A 15,111-nucleotide genomic window follows, 5' to 3' on the forward strand; every position below is an offset into this window, starting at 1 on the left:
GGATGCCAGATGTTGTGACGAAAAATCCTAGAGATTCTGGATGATGTTATCCTCCTTCAAAGTGGGTTAAGTTTTCTTTTAGCAGCCAGAGCAATCCTTATGGAGTATGTTGTCTGTTTCATACATTATGTGATTATGTGTGTGTAGCTCTGTTTCTCTATTCGGTTCCATTGGATTATTTGCCTATAATTGCACCAGTATCACACTCTTACTATTTTAGTTTTATAATAAGTCTTGATATCTAGTAGTAAAATTCCTATAGCACTTTGTTCTTCAAGGTTGTCGTTACTATTCTGACCCTTTGCTTTTTTGTATATATTTTAGGATCAACTTTCCAATACTCAAAAAATAACATTACTAGAGTTTTACTTGGAGTGCACTGGATCTAAAGATCAGTTTGAAGATAATTAAGATGTTTACAATATTAAGTTTTAAAATCTGTGAGCATTGTATATCAATTTACTTCTATAACTTTTGAGTATTAGCTTTTAAAAGTATACAAATCTTCATGTGTTAGATTTATTTCTAGATACTATTTTTTATTGCCTTTTGTAATTTACTTACTGTTCTTTTTTTTTTTTTTTTTTTTTGCTGGTAACACACTTGATTTTTACATATTGACTTGGTTCCAAATTTGTTTTTTTGTTGTCGTTTAAAAAATAGAGATGGGTTTGCTATGTTGGCTAGACTGGTCTCGAACTCGAGGCCTCAAGTGATCCACCCGCCTCTGCTTCCCAAAGTGCTGGGATTACAGATGTGAGCCACCATGCCTGGCCTAAATTTATTTGAATTCTAATTACTTGCCTATACATTCTGATAGTATCTGTGTAGTTACATACAGGCGTGTTGTTTGTAAATACTGACAGTTGTATTCATTCCAGTTCTTAAGATTTTTTTATGGTTGTTTTGTTTTTTGCCCTAATGTATGGGCTAGGACCTTTAATGTAATGTAAAATAAAAGTTAGGACAGTGGGCTTTACATACCAGGAGGGCAGTTTTAAGTATTTCACCATACGGATGTTCGCAGTTGGCTTTTTGTAGCTACTCTTTATGAAAATAAGGACATTTTCTCTTGTTGCTAATTTTATCAAGAGTAGATGCTGAAGTTTATCAAATGTATTTTATATGTTTCTTGAGATAACAATATGGTAAATTACTTTCTTTAAAAATACTCAAATGCCATTGCATTCCTGCAGCAAACCCATTTGTGTAGGATGTCTTTACCTTGTTATATATTGCTAGATAAAATTTGATAATTTATTAAGGTATTTTGTTCTGTGACATGAGGCAAAATTCTGTAATTCTTTTCTTTTCTTTTTTTTTTTTTTTTTTGAGGCGGAGTCTCGCTCTGTCGCCCGGACTGGAGTGCAGTGGCCGGATCTCAGCTCACTGCAAGCTCCGCCTCCCGGGTTTTACGCCATTCTCCTGCCTCAGCCTCCCGAGTAGCTGGGACTACAGGCGCCCGCCACCTCACCCGGCTAGTTTTTGTATTTTTAGTAGAGACGGAGTTTCACTGTGTTAGCCAGGATGGTCTCGATCTCCTGACCTCGTGATCCGCCCGTCTCGGCCTCCCAAAGTGCTGGGATTACAGGCTTGAGCCACCGCGCCCGGCCCTTTTCTTTTTTTTTTGACTAATTCTACCAGCCGGGTGCTGTGGCTCACACCAGTAATACCAGCACTTTGGGAAGCTGAGGTGGGTGGGTCACCTGAGGTCAGGGGTTTGAGATCAACCTGGCTAACATGGTGAAACCCCATCTCTACAAAAAATACAAAAATAAGCCGGGTGTGGTGGTGGGGGCCTGTAATCCCAGCCACTCGGAAGGTTGAGGCATGAGAATTGCTTGAACCCGGGAAGTGGAGGTTGCAGTGAGTTGAGATCACGCCACTGCACCCCAGCCTGGGCAAGTGAGACTTGGTCTCAAAAAAAAAAAAAAAAAGATTAACACTATTTTAAACCTATGATTTTCTTTTCTTGTAATGTCCTTGTGAGGATTTGGCTTCAGAATTAGGCTGGCCTCATGAAACAGCTCCCGTTTTTGTATATCCTATAAAAGAATTTGTATACTATTGTTACTGGTTTTTGTGTGTGTGTTGTGTTTTTGTTTTTTTGAAACAGAATCTCGCTGTCTCATCCAGGCTGGAGTGCAGTGTCCAATCCTGGCTCATTGCAGCCTGGAACTCCCAGACTCAGATGATCCTCTCACCTCCGTCTCCCTGAGTAGCTGGGACTACAGGAATGCACCACCATGCCTGGCTAATTTTTCTGTATTTTTTGTAGATACAGAGTCTCACCATGTTGCCCAGGCTGGTCTTGAACTTCTGGGATCAAGCTATCCATGTCCCTTGGCCTCCCAAAGTGATGGACTGCAGGCTAGTCAGCCACTGTGCCTGGCTGGTACTGTTTCTAACTTAAATGTTTGGAACAGTTCATCAACAAAGCTGTCTGGGCCCAGTGTTTTTCTTGGACATTTTGTATGGAGATTTTAGTATACTACCTCAATTTCTTTGAAGGTTCAAAGACTATGCAGATTTTCTGTTTCTAGTTGTATCGTTTTAGAAAAAGTGATTTTCAAGGAATTGTCCTTTCTAAGTTTTTAAGCTTATTGTCCCTCTGAGTTACCATTTCCTGTTATCTTTTTATTATCAGATTTGGTGGTAATGTCCTCTTTTTAATTACTGTAATTTTTAATTTGTGGGTTTTTTCCTCCCTTGATTTTTCTTCTTATTTCCCTCTTTTCTTTTCTTTTTTTTTGAGATGGAGTCTGGCTCTGTTGCCCAGGCTGGAGTGCAGCGGCACGATCTTGGCTCACTGCAAGCTCCGCCTCCCGGGTTCACGCTATTCTCCTGCCTCGGCCTCCCGAGTAGCTGGGACTACAGGTGCCCGCCACCACACCTGGCTAATTTTTTGTATTTTTAGTAGAGACGGGGTTTCACCGTGTTAGCCAGGATGGTCTCGATCTCCTGACCTCGTGATCCCCCCGTCTCGGCCTCCCAAAGTGCTGGGATTACAGACGTGAGCCACTGCGCCCGGCCCTTTTTTCCTCTTTTCTAAGTCTGCTTTCTACTTTATTGATTTCTTCTCTTTTTTTTTTTCTGTTTAAGATTTTACTTTGGCTGTAATTTTTCTAGCCCTTTGAGATGATGGTTGAGGTTATTAATATTAACCTTTCTTTATTATAAAATACACATTTTGAGCTTTAAATTTTTCTCTAATCATTGCCTTAGGTACTCCACACATTTTGTATGTCATTTTCCCTAGCAGGCATTTAAAAATATTTTCTAATTTCTATTGTGATTTGCTCATCGACCCATAGATTGGAAATACGTTCCTTTTCAAACATTATTTTCTACTTATTTTTCTGTTTCTCTAGTGGAGTCAGGGTACACATTCTGCAAAATTGAAATTTAAGTCTTGCCTTTTGACCTAATTTTTTTTTTTCTTGGTAAATTTTTCATAATTTACTTGGAAAAAAATGTTAATCCTGCAGTTTTTGGGTTCAGTATATATCTGTTAGCTCAGGCTGCTTGAATATGTTCCAGTATTTTATGTCCTTGTTAATTTTTTTGTCTGCTAAATCTATCAGTTATTGAGATATATATTAATATTCACTAGGATTGTAGATTTATTTTTCTATTTTTTTAACCTTTGCTTTATATATTTTATAGCTGTGTTATTCATTGTATACTTATAATTGTAATAACTTCCTGGTCAGTTGACCTTTTCACCATTCTGAGATATTTTTATCTCCTAGTAATGCTACTTGCCTTCACTTCTCCTTTGTTGGATAATAGTATGGTCACACCAACTAAATTTGTTTTGTCTATCTTTAAAATAAAAAATCTTTTAACTTCAGTCTTTTGGGTTCAAAGTGTGTCTCATAAACAGCATACTGTTGTGGTTTTAATATTCAGTCTGGATATCTTTTCCTTTTATTTAGAGTATTTTAAGCCATTATATGTAGTAGGATTCCTGATATATTTAATTTTATCACCTTTCTATTAGACTTACATTGTATTTATTTTTTATCTAAAAAAATTGTAGTAAAATATAACAAAATTTACCATTTTAATAATTTTATTTTAAGAGACTGCATCTTGCTTTGTCACCCAGGCTGGAGTGCAGTGGCATGGTCGTAGCTCACTGCAACCTTGGACTCCTGAGCTCAAGTGATCCTCCTGCCTCAGTCTCCTGAGTAGCTGGGACTACAGGTGCGTGCCATCGTGCCTGGCTAATTAAAAAATTTTTCTTTTTGTAGAGACAGGGACTCACTATGTTGCCCAGGGTGGTCTTGAACTCCTGGCCTCATGCGGTCTTCCTGCCTTGGCCTCTCAGAGTGCTGCTCATTTTAATCATTTTTAAGTGTACAGTTCAGTGGCATTGGGTATATTCACGTTGTTGATCAACCATGATTACCATCCATCTCCAGGCCTTTTTTTTTTTAATCTTGCAAAACTGAAACTCTGTCCCTTAAACAATAACTCAATTCTTCCCCTTCCCGATCTGGCCACCACCATTGTGTTATACTTTTTGTCTCTGTGAATTTGATTACTCTAGGTACCTTTTTTTTTGAGACTGAGTCTCACTCTGTCGCTCAGGCTGGAGTGCAGTGGTGTGCTCTCGGCTCAGTATAAGCTCTGCCTCCCGGGTTCATGCCTTTCTCCTGCCTCAGCCTCCTGAGTAGTTGGGACTACAGGCGCCCGACACCATGCCCGGCTAATTTTTGTTGTATTTTTTAGTAGAGACAGGGTTTCACCATGTTGGTCTGGCTGATCTCGATCTCCTGACCTTGTGACCCTCCCGCCTCGGCCTCCCAAAGTGCTGGGATTACAGGCATGAGCGCCTGGCCTACTCTAGGTACCTTTACGTGGAATCATACAGTATTTGTCCTTTTGTGACTGGGTTATTTTACTTACCGTAATGTCTCAAGTTTCGTCCATGTTGTAGCACGTACCAGAATTTCTTCCTTTTTAAGGCTGAATAAAATTCTGTAGTATTATAGAACGTATTATACAGTGTATTATACATTTTTGTTTATTTTAGCATCCATGGATACTTGGGTTGCCTCTGCCTTTTGGTGATGTTGAGTAATGCTGCTGTGAACATGAGTGTTTTGTTTAAGTATCTGCTTTCTTTTTTTTTGAGATGGAGTTTCACTCTTATTGCCCAGGCTGGAGTGCAGTGGCACAATCTTGGCTCACTGCAGCCTCTGTCTCTCAGGTTCAAGTGAGTCTCCTGCCTCAGCCTGCCAAGTAGCTGAGATTACAGGCATACACCACCCCCGGCTAAATTTTTGTGTTTGGTAGAGACGGGGTTTCACCATATTGATCAGGCTGGTCTTGAGCTCCTGACCTCAGGTGATCCAACCACCTTGGCCTCCCAAAGTGCTGGGATTACAGGCATGAGCCACTGCACCTGGCTGCTTTCGATTCTTTTGGGTATGCTCAGAGGTGGAATATCTGGATCGTATGGTAATTCTATGTTTACTTTTTGAGGAACTGCCACACTGCTTTTCCAGGTGACTGTATCATTTCACATTCCCAGACAAATTCACAAGGGTTCCAGTCCACATACTGGGTAACTTTTGGCATTTGCTGTTTTTGTTTTCTGTAAGGGCCATCCTCATGACTGGAGTGTCAGATGGTATCCCATTGTAGTTCTAATCGATCTACTTTTATGCTCTTTTTTCTCTGCTTTTTTTTTTTTTCCCTTCCTTTGGATCAAACATTTTTTATTATTATTTCCTCCTATTAACTTGTTTGTGATACATTATTTTTTACTACTTTTATACTATACTTTCAATATGCTTTAGTACTAAATATAATATGTATTTATAGTTTTTTTTTTTTTTTTTTTACAATTCCTTTTCACTAAGCAAGTCTCTGGTGTCTCTAGAGATCGTAGCATGCATTCATTTATCCAGCCCACCTCTTGCATGATTGCTCCCACGCATTTTAATTCTTCTTGTTTTAAACACCACAACACAGTATTTAATTGTTTCGTGTGGTCAATATTGATTTATCTTTACCTATCTTTTTTTTTTTTCCTGTACTTTTACTTTTTAATTTTTCTGCATTTATATTACTCTGAAGAGTCCTTTTTGTTGTTGTTGCTTTTTTTTTAACCGATCACATTTAATAACAATATCTAGTTTAATAATTTTTTTAGATAAGACATTTAATTAACTACATGTCTACTTTAATAAACCTTTCGTATTTCTTTTAATGAAAGTCTGCTGGTGCAGAATTCTGTTTCTGTTGAAATGTTATTTTTTCCTTCATGTTGGAGGATCTGTTTGCTGTGTATATCACCATAGGTTTTCAGTTACTTTTTCCAGCATTTCAAGATACTCTATTATCGTTCACTTTCTGTCATTGATGTTGAAGTTAGCTCTACTTGATAAGTCTTGTCACTCCTTTGAAGGCTGTGAATCTCCCCTGTGCTGCCTCCTCCTCGCCCCAGCTGCACATAAAGTTTTCCCTTTTTCTTTGGTTTTCATCACTGTAACTGTGTTGTGCCTTGAAATTTTCTTTGTGCTTCTCTTGCTTGGGATTCTTGGAGTTTCTTCAGTCTGTTGGCTGATACTTTGATATCGGTTTTAGAAAATCCAGGATTCAAGATCTTTTTAATATTGCTTCTGCTACATTCTCTCTTCCCTTTCTGGATCTTGCATTTACACTGTTTCACATGTCTCTTCTTGGTCTTTTCTGTATTTTCCATATTTTATTTTTGAATCTCTGGGCTTTTATTTGGATGTTTTCTTTTGACCTATCAAGTTGAAAAATACTGATTTCTGCTGTTTAATCTTTTAATGCCATTTATTTTAATTTTTGGTTCTTCAGTTGTAGAATTTTCATTTGTTTCGTCATGTAGATTTCAGTTCTGTAGTGAAAATTGCTATTTTAAAAATATATTCCTTTTATCTTTTCCTCTATTTCCTTGAATGTATTATTCATTGTTTGCTAACACCAGTATCTATATTGCATGTGTATTTGGTTCTATTTTATTTTTTCTTTTGACTTTTGGTCATATGATCCTGTTTCTTGGCATCGTAGTTATTTTTGACTAAATCCTGGGATTGTGTCTTTAAAGATTGTAGGTATTCCTGAAGGTGATAACTTCCTCTGGAAAAGACTCATCCTTTTTTCCAGTGAGGCAGATGCAGTGAGAGCTGGTCACCTTACTCCAGGCAAGTACTGGGTGGAGTGAAGGCCAGGTTGTTGTTTTAGTAAGGCATCTGCTGCTTCTGGTTTCTTCAGGCTTTCATCTGGAAGCTTGATTTTGCTCACTACGCCATATTTCCTTGGAGGCTTCTGAACTCTAATTTTTGTTTGATCGTGAGCTCTGCTTTTCAGAGTTTTGGTTTATCTTTTTGGCCTTCACAGCTCAGCATTTGACAGATATCATGGGAGGGAAACCAGTTGTATACTTAAGACCTCTCCTGCGCTCTCATTTTGCTACCGTATAGCCTTGTCAGACTGCACAAGGTTCTGCTTGTTTCTGTCTGCTAGCCATGGCTGTCTCCTCCGGGCCCAACATAATTCTTAACCTCTTGCCTATGCATCCTCTTGTCTGAGAAAAAAGTGGCTTCAGATGATCAGCTCACTTCTCCACAGTTCTCCCCTTTCTGAATCCTTAGTCCCTGTTGTCCTCACTGCTTTGGCAGCTCTTAGGTGCCTTTAAAGAGATAATTTTTGTATTTATCTGTCTCTTCTAATTTCTGAGAGTTACAAGCTTTTTTGGTCCTACTTGGAGGTATTATAGAAGTCTAGACTGAGTTTTGAATTTACATAGCTACTTGCAGTGATTTAGTGTGATTTGTGATTTTTACTACAGTCTCACTGACAGTGGTGGTTTGTTTTGTTTGTTTGTTTGTTTGTTTGTTTGTTTTTTTTTGAGACAGAGTTTCGCTGTTGTTGCCCAGGCTGGAGTGCAATGGTGTGACCTTGGCTCACTGCAACCTCTGCCTCCCAGGTTCAATTTTCCTGCCTCAGCCTCCCGAGTAGCTGGGATTACAGGCGCCTGCCACCAGGCCTGGCTAATTTTTTGTATTTTTAGTAGAGACAGGGCTTCACCATCTTGGCCAAGCTGGTCTCGAACTCCTGATCTCTGGTGATCCACCTGCCTCGGCCTCCCAAAGTGCTGAGATTACAGGTGTGAGCCACCATGCCCAGCCAGCGGTGTTTTTTTTAAATAAAAGTGTACTTCTTTAATTAATGCTGAATAAGATTGCTTTAATTTGACTTTTTTGTTACCTGGGAGGGTATTTTCCTGTTTTTTTTTTTTTTTTTAAACTATTTGTATTTACTCTTCGGTGGGCTGTTTTTCTTTGAGCTCTTCACAGGCACATTCTCCTAATCTGTGTGGCAAGTTTACTACTCTAAAGTTTTCTTAGTTGCATATCATACAAATGGTTAGGAAATTATGAAATAATTTAAGAAGTCAGGAGAGAGTCAAAGGTAGGAGTTTTTTGGGTCTATGTGTTTTGTTTTCTTGTATGTATTGTTTCCCATATTGGCTGCTTTAGATGGTTGGTTAGCTTGTGCAGATCCTACTGTTGTCTTCCTTTTAGAACCAGAATCTGTAATTACCTCAGGCTCTGATGTCCAAAGTAAATGAGGTTGATCTAGTTAGCAGCAGATATCTATCCTCTCCCTTCATTGTGGCTACAGATGGAGAAATGGGATTCTTTTCTTTATGGGAGAAGGGCAGGGTTTCTACGAGGAAGGTGTGTGAATGGAGAAGAAATGATTGATATCTCTGGTAAAATCGTGGGCATGCAAGGTGGAATTCAGGCAGTATTTCAGATCCAGAAATGTAGGTCACAATTTCTTATCTGCAATTCAGAAGCCTGAAAAGCACTGAAAACACAATTATTCTTAAGTTTATGGCATATTCACTTTTGACAAAACTGGAACTGATATGGGTGAGGCATTTATTACATTTTGAATATTCATATGTTTCATTGCAAATGTTATGTTTACTACAGGGGCATATGATATCTGTGAGATATATATATGTATATATGTAGTGTATGACTTGACTAAAATATATAAGGTTCTAAACAGAAAAACGTCTCCTGCGGTTTTTGGCTGATAGTAGACCTGTGCTTCTTTAAGAGGACTTGTTGCTTGGGTTACTTATTTATGGCAGGTGAGTGCTGGTGGATCAAGGAGAACGGCCCCTACCTCATGGAGCTTTCAGAACAGTTAAGAGTTCCTGGATCTCTAGTTCAAGTAACCCCAAAAACCCTCCAAACATGTAAACGTCTTCATTCTTAGAAATATTACTGAATGTATATGTCACCACTCTTAAAATACTTCCAATAGGAGAAAACGGTAATAGTTAGAATACTTAAGATTAGTGAGTAAGGATTATTGAAAGTAAAAAAGAGCCTAGTTTGTAGGTAAAGCCAACAAGGGAGTGAGATGTACAGTGCCAGAGCACGTTAGGCATAGTCCGATATTTGTGTAAAACGAGACTAGATTGGAATACAGGAAAAAATGCCTTAGAAGCCTGTGTAGGAGGAATCTGGCCAAAACGTGAGGAAAGGATTAAGGAGACTTTTGATTCCATGTTAGCTAAAATTTTAAATAAGGGCCAGGTGCGGTTTCTCACGCCTGTAATCCCAGCACTTTGGGAGGCCGAGGTGGGCAGATCACAAGGTCAGGAGATCGAGACCATCCTGGCTAACACGTGTGTCTCTACTAAAAACACACAAAAAAATTAGCCGGGCCTGGTGGCGGGCACCTGTAGTCCCAGCTACTCGGGAGGCTGAGGCAGGAGAATGGCGTGAACCCGGTAGGCGGAGCTTGCAGTGAGCCGAGATCGAGCCACTGCACTCCAGCCTGGGTGACAGAGTGAGACTCCGTCTCAAAAAAAAAAAAAAGGCCGGGCGCGGTGGCTCAAGCCTGTAATCCCAGCACTTTGGGAGGCCGAGACGGGTGGATCACGAGGTCAGGAGATCGAGACCATCCTGGCTCACACGGTGAAACCCCGTCTCTACTAAAAAAAATACAAAAATACTAGCCGGGCGAGGTGGCGGGCGCCTGTAGTCCCAGTTACTCGGGAGGCTGAGGCAGGAGAATGGCGTAAACCCGGGAGGCGGAGCTTGCAGTGAGCTGAGATCCGGCCACTGCACTCCAGCCCGGGCTACAGAGCCGTCTCAAAAAAAAAAAAAAAAAAAGTTTAAATAAGAACATGTGTTTTCAGAAGTGGTTCCATATAATTGGACTTACCTTTCATTAGCAGTTTTGCTTTTCAGCATATTTAGAACATAATTTGTTTAAAATTGAAATGGCTTACTTTTATGGTGGTTTATTTATTTATTTATTTTTTGGGACAGGGTCTCCCTCTGTCTCCCAGGCTGGAGTGCAGTGGTGCGATCTTGGCTCACTGCAGCCTCCACCTCCCTGGTTCAGGCAATTCAAGCTACCTGAGTAGCTGGGATTACAAGCATGCACCACCACGCCCTGGCTAATTTTTGTATTTTTAGTAGAGAAAGGGTTTCACCATGTTGGCCAGGCTGGTCTGAACACCTGGCATCATGTGATCTACCGGCCTTGGCCTCAAAGTGCTGGGATTACAGGCATGAGTCACTCTGCCCGGCCTATGGTGGTTTTTATACAGTAACACTCAATTTATTGCAGTTTATCCCAGTGCTTATTGCTTTTTTTCTGTTAGGAACCTGTAGTCAATTCCTCCCTTCTTTGCAAAGGGGTTTACTTAAAATATTTGTAATTTTTGTAAGTTTTGTTGAAAGTACACTTTTTGTATACTTTCGTAATGATGTTTATATATCTACTTGACAAATCTATCTTTTAAGAAATTATTTTCAGCTTTTAAATAACTGTCACTAACATGTATGTCCAGTATCTAATGGCTTCAGCTCCTGCTGATACTATTTTCTTTTTGACTCAGCAGCTTTAAAACCAAAATAGTAAGCTCTGTCTTGAAGTCACAGTCTAGCAAGAGAAGCAAACTATATAAATTTAGACAGCTCTGATTAGCAGAATTCTCAAACTGTTATATTATGCATTAACCCATACAGGAAGAATTTAAAATTGCAGTATTGTGAGAAAAGTTTTAGAGGTGAAGCATTTTTGAGAAAAGTATCAAAGATGAAGAAGTACTCTTGACCTTTTAGGCTTTCTGTTCCAGTCTAGTTTTAATGTGGCGTTGTATTTAACTTGCCTTAGAAACTCATTGGTTTATGCCCTCTTGTGGTCTGTCACCAATATAAATAGCACAAATAAAAATTTTAAGTGCTGGAGATCTTACTGCATGTTACTGCTCTCCTTTATAAAATAATTTTTAAAAAGCAGCTTCTGGGGAACAACAGCTAAGAAATTATTATTCCTGTCTTCCATATAATTTGTGGACCTTAAAAGTTATCAAATGTTTTATTTTAACCCTTGGTAACAAAATGTATGTGTATGTTAGCTGGACACTAATGAACAGAAAAATATTGTTGGGTGGGCTGTCCATCATTGTCCTTCTGGGTGTCTAACCCTATTAATGTATAAGTGTCTTAAAAATACGATGAGGTGTGATAGTAATTGTGGGGCTAGCATATTACCCTTCCACCTTCACCTGAACATACGCAGATATACTATTAAATGATGCTTGGGAAATGTGTTTATATTTACTTGTTTCATCAGAAAGGGTCAGGAGCTGTAGGAGGCATTGGAAGAAATAAGGATTATAATGTTAGTAAATTGGTGAACTTAAGCTTACAAAATTTGCTTTCACTGACATGATTGGCAAGGTCTTATTCGTGAGTGTGGGACTGAGGAACTAACTAGCGGACGAGAAACAGCAATAGCAGTCAGTGTTTTAAGACTGCAGCTGTAACCAGTGTTTTTCTGCTGTTATCTAGTAAGTCGCATGATGGTTGGAAGCAGGCCAGTATAGGGACTATGCGTTTTAGGATTAGATAGAATCCCTGTTAGAAAGACTTGGTTTTAAAACTGATCTCATCTCTTACCAGTTACTGGACAGTTGTATAATATTAAGTAAGTTACTTCATCTCTGAATGCAGAGGTTTCCTCTCCAAATAAAGATTTAAGCTGCCTTCATCGAAATCTTTGCAGTTTGTTTTGTAACATGCAGTGTTGGAATATAGACCTGTTGTTATTGCTTATAGGTTAAAGACAGTTTTGCGTTGCAAAGAATGAATACCATATGACTTTGTAGCCACTGGGTTGTTGGTATAGACTCCTAAATAGTGATAAATCAGCTCATAGTTCTTTTTCTTTGCTGTGGACTTACTGCTGCACTTCTATGTAGGTACATACTTTATTATAAATTCTTGAGTGTAAATGAGGTCATTATATTAAAGAATTTACTAGTTCAGTTATTTTAAAGTTGAAGCCTAGTAACTATTTTTAAGAAACATAAAAATAATATAATAAGATTTTTTTCTTTGGGGTGCTATTTGCATGTTTTGGCGGGTTTAAAAAATAAAAAAAACTAGTATTGTTCCTCCATTGTGGTCATACTTTTGTGGAGGATAACAAAGTAATGAAACGTTTTTGTTTCTTTTGTTGTGGTTTTCAAGTGTTGCTTGTAGAACAAGGCTCACTGCCTTATGGTTACTTTTAAAATTTAATATGTAAAGTAATCTGAGTCCCCGTTCAGGAGAAATAAGATTATTTAGAATAATTTAACTTAAGGGAAAATATTTGTTTTTATAACACCTTCTAAAATTTCTGAGTTGTAGAAATTTACTAATTTTTTTCTTTCTTTTTTTTTGAGATGGAATCTCGTTCTGTCGCCCAGGCTGGAGTGCAGTGGCGCGATCTCGGCTCGCTGCAAGCTCTGCCTCCTGGGTTCACGCCTTTCTCCTGCCTCAGCCTCCTGAATAGCTAAGACTACAGGGGCCTGCCGCCGCGCTTGGCCATTTTTTTTGTATTTTTAGTAGAGATGCGGTTTCATTGTGTTAGCCAGAATGGTCTCAATCTCCTGACCTCGTGATCCACCCACCTCGGCCTCCCAAAGTGCTGGGATTACAGGCATGAGCCACCGTGCCCGGCCAAAATTTACTAATTTTTTTCTTTTGAATAACTTGCTGTAAAATAGAAGACAACTGAAAAAAAAAATCCCTCTAAATATAATAAAACTGCTTGGGCTAAAATCTTTTTTGCAAGTAGGTGGACTATAAATCTTTTATATAAGCAAAGATAACCTAAACATGCCATCAGAAGGCTAGTCTATATATTTTTATATCTACCTCTTTCATCTGTCCCCTTGTTTCTGATTTCCAACATGTCACTTCTTTAGTTTACATTTGGATAGTGTTTATTTGAAGTCTGATATTCTAAACACTATATGTAACTAATAAAGACTTTAAAATGTAAGGCAGCATTTTGGTAGTTAAAATTTCTCTTGTACGTTGTGAAATGGATTTTGGTGTTGGTCTATCTTCCTAGGGAGACTGTTTAAGGGAAGTAAAAGGAACAGGGCAAGTATGGCCGGAACAAAGTGGAGGGTAGACTATGGGGAGTGATGGCAAGAACACATGCCTTTCTACCAGTGACTTGTTTCTTAAACATAAAAAGCATATGTGCCAAATTTACATATTTACTAATTAAAAAGGCTTCCTGGAAACATTAGGTAGACTATCTTCTATAACCTTTAACACCGTCACTAATGGATATAGCTTAGAAGATTTCTTCGAAGGTCCTTTAAATAATGTAAATGATTATGAATGTGTAACTAGTTAATATGCAGCTACGAAAGGATTATCATGTAGAGGTTAATGAACATTCTGCTCTTATGGTTTGCAGGGCTTTGCTTTCTGTGCTTTTGGCTCTCTTCATGCTTGGAAACACATGCATTGGGATTGGAAAACATCCTGACTGTTTTTGGGTCTCATCTTTTAAAGGGGTTGTTAAATAGGAACTTTATGAAAAGGATTTCATGAGCATTTTTTTCCTTTTTCAATTTACATTTAATTCTATTTATCTATTTTGTAATTACTGCCAAATCAGAAACAGTGAAATGGATTGATGTAGTTTTAGTTTGGCTCTTCCAGATGTAAAGTCAGTACTCTATTATATATTGCCACTGTTATTAAGTGTTGCTATGTGATTGATACTTACTGAGAGATCTTCATTCTAAAATGGATGATGAGTTAATGTGTAGTATGGTTGGGTTTCTGATTATAGCATGTATTTTGGTACAGGATTGCTGTCTTAGTATTTAAAACGTCCCGAAAGAGGACATTTATTTCAGGAATTAAATGTTATAACAGAGGAGTTTAGTGACAGGTCTAAAAAAAAATCTTTTTTTTTTTTTTTTTTACTGGGAGGGGTTGGTGAAACATTGAGCATATACAAGAGATAATATTGGTATTTAGAGCAGTGAACTAGAGCAGCATTTTGCAAACCAGATAATGCTGCTGTCTTTTTGTCATGGCCTAGTCTTTAAGCATTTTGGCTTTCATCCTCTACCTTCTCTGTCTCTAAAGTGGTATATGGTACTCTAGACTGCTGTTTAAAATTTTTATTAATAGGTAATTTAAAAGTAGATAATTAGCAATCCTTGAAAACAGTGTTAATTCTTAAATTATCGTTCAAAAAGTGTTTTTTTAAAATTCATTTTTCTTTATTGACTAGTCTTACTTTCTGAGCATTTTGAGAATCTACTGACATATCTCCAAGGAAAACAAATAACTTTTGTACTTAAATTCATTGTTTTAGCATTATAAACATAGTTTAAACTGGCTGTGAAGTGCTTACAGTCTTTATCGTAATTCACTGGGGAACAAATGAGCTGTTCAGAGCATCTCCTTATCCCAAGTATTTCTTCTGGAAAATGTAGTAGAAAAATATCACTGAATTCATTTTTTAATGCGTCAGAATAAAAATTACAGGTGAAAATGTTTGGAGATATACTGACAAAATAAAATATTTTTCACTACTGTCATTTTTTTTTTTTTAACTGACGAAACGTGGATGTTACATTGGTTTCTTGTTATTTATAACATTTACGTATTCTACAAAATATGTAATATTGAAAACAGGTCTGTAGATTGTACAAAATACTAGTTATCTTATATCATATGTCACCTAATAGTTATGAAGCGGGTTTTGTACCACAGTATGAATCAG

The 15,111-nt window shown here is 38.0% G+C and overlaps 1 protein-coding gene across 1 annotated transcript in view; it reads left to right on the forward strand.

Annotated features, from left to right (window-relative positions):
- The window catches only part of URI1 (URI1 prefoldin like chaperone), a 74,443-nt gene that overhangs the window by 13,355 nt on the left and 45,977 nt on the right, over positions 1-15,111 (forward strand).

This window comes from Trachypithecus francoisi, unplaced genomic scaffold (genome assembly GCF_009764315.1).
Source record: "Trachypithecus francoisi isolate TF-2019V2 unplaced genomic scaffold, Tfra_2.0 Lachesis_group12, whole genome shotgun sequence".
Lineage (NCBI taxonomy): Eukaryota > Metazoa > Chordata > Mammalia > Primates > Cercopithecidae > Trachypithecus > Trachypithecus francoisi.